Below are 6,000 nucleotides of genomic sequence, written 5' to 3'. Positions count from 1 at the left end.
TCAACAACATTTTTTAAATTAAGACCATCGTCAATTTAAAGCCTTTTAAACTGCTTTGGACTTTGTCCGATGTGTGTACCTTATGTGTTTGTAACAAACTCAGGCACGGATTTATTTTATATCCCCTGACTGAGAAAACAACTCTTAAATCCTGTGCACCTAAGAGTACCTTCGCTTTGGAGATCTGAATGCGTCTACCTTGGATTACACTTGTTTTATGTTTTTCTTTCTACTGAACATCTTTTTGAAAAACAGTCTTGACAGGTGGGCAACAAGTACTCTACAATCTACTTACTGCATCTGTGTCATACAATATAACCATTTTCACTATTATTTTTGCACAGTATTTAGATTTAATAGCCACTGAAGAAATAAATCTATAGACTCAATAGTTGAGTTTGGTGTATCTAAAATGCAAAATTCAAGGATACCAATAATTTATGCCACTCCTGTATTCCTGTTGCATATTCTGACATTTAAGAGTTCCAACAGCTTTCTTTTTAAATTAAGCAGAATTCTGGAAGACCATTAACAGAAGTTTGCAATCACTGCAGAATCTTTGTCCAGTAGCACCTCAAGGATCGGAGTCAGCAAAAGTTAGTATCTCAAATAGCAACATATTTACCTAATTATGACAAAAAGTTTAGAACAAAAGCTAAGTGCCTCTCAGTCTTCCACCACAACCTCCAAATAGATTAACGTGTGGCAGCGATGGGCTTCAGGGGGATCAGTCCTACACATACTTCATCCTCAAGACTAAACAATTTGGCCCCTGCCTACATCATTTTCTGATTTCTTACTCCATCTCCCTCACTCCTTTCACATCACTAATGAAGTTTTTCTTGTTACCCTCTCTTTTCCTATTCATCTTCATACCTCCTTCAATGTATGGAATGAAATGTGCATCTTAATGTGCCAGTCACCTGCTCTTTATTCATTCAAATCCTCCCTGAAAATCTGCTTCTTCCAGAAGGTTAACAAATATTGAATCCATGTCAACAAATTCTGTCAATATACCACTTAGAACAAAACCATTTCCCCCACCTAAAATTAGCATTACTCTATTGGTCTCCTAGTCCATTCTTGCATTGCATATAATTATTGTGTTATATGCCAACAGCATGCTGCACACTGCTCCGAAGACTGCAATCTCCCTGAGGCGAAGACATTGTTTTATATTTTGTATGGTACTGAGCAAAGTGACTGCACTCAACAACAATATCATGCATCAGACCAACCTGGAACATACAGCAGAATAATCAATGAATGACTGCCCAATAAATAATGGCAGGAGCCCAAAAAATTCAAGTATTTGGATACAGATGCACTAGAACCAACAGACTTTTTTTAGAGGGCTGGCTTGTGAGGTATCATTTGACTTAAGAATTACTGGAGTTGGTCTTACATTCATCAAGCCCTACTATATATTAAAGAAAAACCAACTCTGACTAATGTATGAGATAAAAATAACAGATACTTCACCATTCTCCCAGGATAGCATTTTCTATGTTAAATAAAGAAGTGAATGATCAAACAATGCATTTAAACAGGAAAGTTAATCTGTGGGTGATTTTGTGTTTATGTTACTGCTGCTCCCGTGTTTCTAATTAAGACTGGATGGTGCTGTGGGGGCTGCAAAATAATAATGAACTTCTGAATCCAGGGAGTCCGGAGTCCTTTCAATTTCACATCCACAAGTAGGAATGAATGATCCCACTATTGTGGCCTGAGTAGAGCCACAAGAAGCAATGAGCCTGAAACCTTTTCTTTTACTCCTCAAAGTAAAAAACTAGTGTTTTCAGAAAACCAAAGCAGTAAACCATGAGTATACTGAAAAATATAAAACCATTTTAAAAAAAAAAAAAACACTTGCCAAATTATAGGAGATATATTTTCTGCTACTCCTCTGGTAAGGCAAGAAGACCAGATAAAAAGGGGGAAAGTTGCAGATCAAAGAGGGATGAACAATGAGAGCTTCTCATTGGTTTCTTTCCTGCCTGAAATCTAGAGAGAGAGGAGCTATCCACAGATCTGCGCTGGTGCAAAACAGAGTTCAGAAAATAAATTAATTTAAATTATGCCAATTTAGACAGCATGCTGACGGCTGTCAACATGATCAAATACCAAAATTCTGGTCAGTTAAACTGACCGCTGTTTTAACTCTGGCTTTTTATGTACAATGAAAAACTGCAAACATAAATAAACTAAAACAAAACCAAAAACAAACAGCCATGAATACTGCAAATTAAACAAAACAGTAAAATTCTGCAGGCAACTGATTTTCAGTATTGGTAAAAATAATGAGTCCTACAAATGCAGAGTAAAAATAAGTACAGATTCATTCTGGAATATACATGCCAAATGTAGGCATCTGAAAAACAACTCCTTCCTCCCCCCCTCCCCCCCAGCTGCTTCTCATTTAGTCTGAATTTTAATTTTCCTGTTGTATTCATATACACTGAAGACTGACTCGTTAGTTTTGATGAGAATATATATTTTTATTACAAAAAAGTATTGCCACTCACTTCAAGTTAATATTTTGATTCTGTCTTAATACATCAAAATTGGATCATCTCTTTATCATTCAAAATATTTTCTTAATATTGTTCTACTACAGAGATTCTAGTGGACCAGACATGGTCTGTAAAATATTTGCTAATGAATGAGGGAGAACCCACTTGTCACATGATACAAACCTGTCATTTTACCTTATTAAGGACAACTAAAAGGACAAACACCTTTCTCAATATTATTTTCCAGTATAAGCAATAATTATAGCTGCCATAGGAATATTATAAAATATTGAAAATAGGAAGGAAGGTGGCTTGTGACACAGAGAACAGGAGAAGGCAATATCCGTATTAAAGTATGGTACAAAATATGAAAGTTGGACAACTCCTGACAAAATTGGAACATTCTTAAAATGAACAACTGAAAAGATGAATTCTTCTACATCATTCAAATTCTGTTTTAATATAAGGGGAAAGGCTTCCTTCACTATTTTTTAGAAATCAGGTTCCATCAGTTTTAAGATCAAATTCATGTTTTTATTGAGGCAATAAAGTTTTAATTTAAGAAACATCTATAATTCCTTTCAGTTATAGCCCACGATTTGGTTGAAGATATAAAAAGAAACCTCATATCAACGGAAAGGAAACAAATACAAAAGCACTAAAGGATTTATGTTCTCAGCATTTGAATCAATGTAAAAATCAAGTAATTTTCCATTTTTTTCTTTACTGATTAATGACTAATTTGCCACCAGTTACAAACAACAAAATGACGACACAGCGTTAAGCCAAAGCAAGCAAGAATATAAAATAGGATAACTACTGTCACTGGTCAAATGCAAACAATCCTAACAGACTAATTATGATTAGACAGTCATAGACTGAAGCATACTTTTGTCAACAGGTCATGTTTTGCCCTCACCTTTACTTTGATTACAGATACCAAAATATGCAACATAAGTTATGTTTTGCTGTACTTCAAACCTCTTCTCAATCTAGGAGCACATACAAACATGACAGGCTGTCCTTCACTCTCCATTAAAATCTTGGAGGTACCCTTAAAAAACATGTTTGACTTCAGTACTAGAACAGCTTGAACAGGGTTGCACAAAACACAGACAAGAGTGATTTTGGAGAAAAATGGTGTACAAGCAAGAATTATTGAGTTCTTAACTGTACTGATTTGTTTAAAATCATCATTTTAGTCTAGAAAGTATATTATACAGTAGAAAGAAAACCTGTTACTTCAAGTTTAATCCTACTTCTAATACAGATATTTCAAAATTAATTTTAAAAAAGTTTTTCAAATAGAACACAAATGTTTTTATGCAAATAAAAACATAGCAGTGCAAAAGACTTAGCATACCTGGGCTACAAGGGCCTGGGTGTTACAGAAGGCTAGGGATATATTTTAGTGAATCTGATCTTAACAGTTCTCTTTTATGAAGTCTGCTCTACTGTGAAAGCAACATTTGAAAAGAGAAGCCATGTCTATAGTGTTTTTAAGGCTATAGTTATATAAAACTACCTGTAAAACTTGATTTATAAGCAAGCTGTCATAAGCACAATGCAAGATTTGTGCTAAAGCAAATGCTGCCAACTTGAAAAAAAACTACTCATCCCAGATGAGTGAGCTTTCCCTACCAAATGAGGGGAGCTACCGCATTAATTTCTACAGAATAGAAGTCTTTAAAACAAATTATAACCCTTATAATTGTAAAGATAACCTGCCAAATTTGAACAAAAAGTAAACCAATTAAATGCCACAAAAATGGAGGCTGTGGAAGAAGCAGAGACCTCAACCCAGCCGACTGAGTACTGTGCAGAGTACAGAAGGGAAAGATGCCCTCTCCCATCTACTCGACAGAATGCTGGTGGAAGGATAGAGTAACAGAGCCTTTCCATCCTTGCAGATGCCAGACAGCTCTAGGGAATGGGTAGAATAATAAAGAATCCCCCAACTCAGCAGCCAGAAGATTCTGGGAGAGGAATAAGAGAGAAAGCTCCTTCATCCTTCCAGGAAAAAACAGGATGGTGAAGCTTCAAATTTATTAGACTCTTGCTAGCCAGAAGCTCATACAAAACAGAACCCCTGAGCAGAGTAGGTAGGAATCCTGGCAGAAATCAAAGCACCTTCCCATTGTTCATCAGGTAGGGTGGCAGAAAAAGTGGAATGGAATCTCATTAGAGACTCGTCCCTGGGCCTCGCTGACAAAGACCCAACTCTTCTTTATTACTTAACTCTGCAGTACATTTGGTGTTCTAGGTAAGTGTCTGGTAAATTTTTCAGATTCTGCAAATGTTAAATATATTCACAGAGAAAATATGATTATGCTTAATTTTTTCCTTAATAATTATGCTATTTGAAATAGTTAATTACTTAAAGGAATAAACATTTTATAATTACAGAGACAAAGGAATAATCACTTTAGTTTTTAATCACACCGAGAACTCAGAATGGTGAAAATTACAGTATTGTATTAAATTACTACCACATCAACTTAAAATAGCAATATACCTGGAGGATCATATTAAAAAAGATATTCCTATTTAAGGTCCAGTCTGCTACTACTTATCCACACATAGTTGCACCATTCAACAGAATGAAAATAAATAATTTATTGTGCAAGGCTGCAAGTTTGGGCCCAATCTTGGGCTCTAAGACATTTCCTCTTAAAACTACTTATTTTATACAGTCTTGAGAGCAACAAAATGAATGAAAAGCTTTCAACTGGAGTTCGATCAGACTCTAAGTAACTTGCTCAAAGTCATACTGACAGGGTAGAATCCTGACTTCACTGACATCAGCTAGAGTTTTGCCATTTACTTCAATAGGGTCCAGACTTCACCGGACATCTGCAGCAGAGTCAAGAAGACCCCAATATCCAGGTTCTCTATCCTGTGCCTTGAGAAAATATTGAACATCTTAGCATGTACTCTTCTACTTTATAAAATCTGCAAACTCCTCTCTATTTTTTCACTCCTAGAGCTATGTCATCAATTTTTTGAATAGTTACTGCTTCTATTAACCTTAAACAAAGTACCTTAAAAATGCCCAGATATTTTTATGTAAAACAGAATACCAATTTTACTGTATTCAACTTAAACATATAGTAACTTTCAAGAAAAACTTTTTAATCATAAGCTACAAATCTACAAACTAATTTTTGGGCATCAATTCTTGTATAACAAGTCTTAAAACACATCACAAGCAAAAACTTCAAAAAGTGAATCATAGTTAATAAGATTAATCTAACATTACAACTAGAAAAACACAAACAAAAAGCGTGTCCTCAAAGGTTTGCCAACTTAGTATTTAATTGGAGCTAGATCATACGCAAGAGTTCCACCTCTGGAAATCTGAGTCCATTTACTTGGACTAAGTTACCAGGTACACTGAACCTGGTAATAGCAACACAGATCTTAGCAAATGGGTAGTCCCATCATAAAATTAATATACCACATTTCTCAATAACTGATAATATGCTCC

The sequence above is a fragment of the Lepidochelys kempii genome, chromosome 8, assembly GCF_965140285.1.
Source record: "Lepidochelys kempii isolate rLepKem1 chromosome 8, rLepKem1.hap1, whole genome shotgun sequence".
In the NCBI taxonomy this organism is placed as follows: Eukaryota; Metazoa; Chordata; order Testudines; family Cheloniidae; genus Lepidochelys; species Lepidochelys kempii.
The sequence above is the reverse complement of the archived record's forward strand: the minus strand, read 5'-3'. Positions refer to the sequence as shown.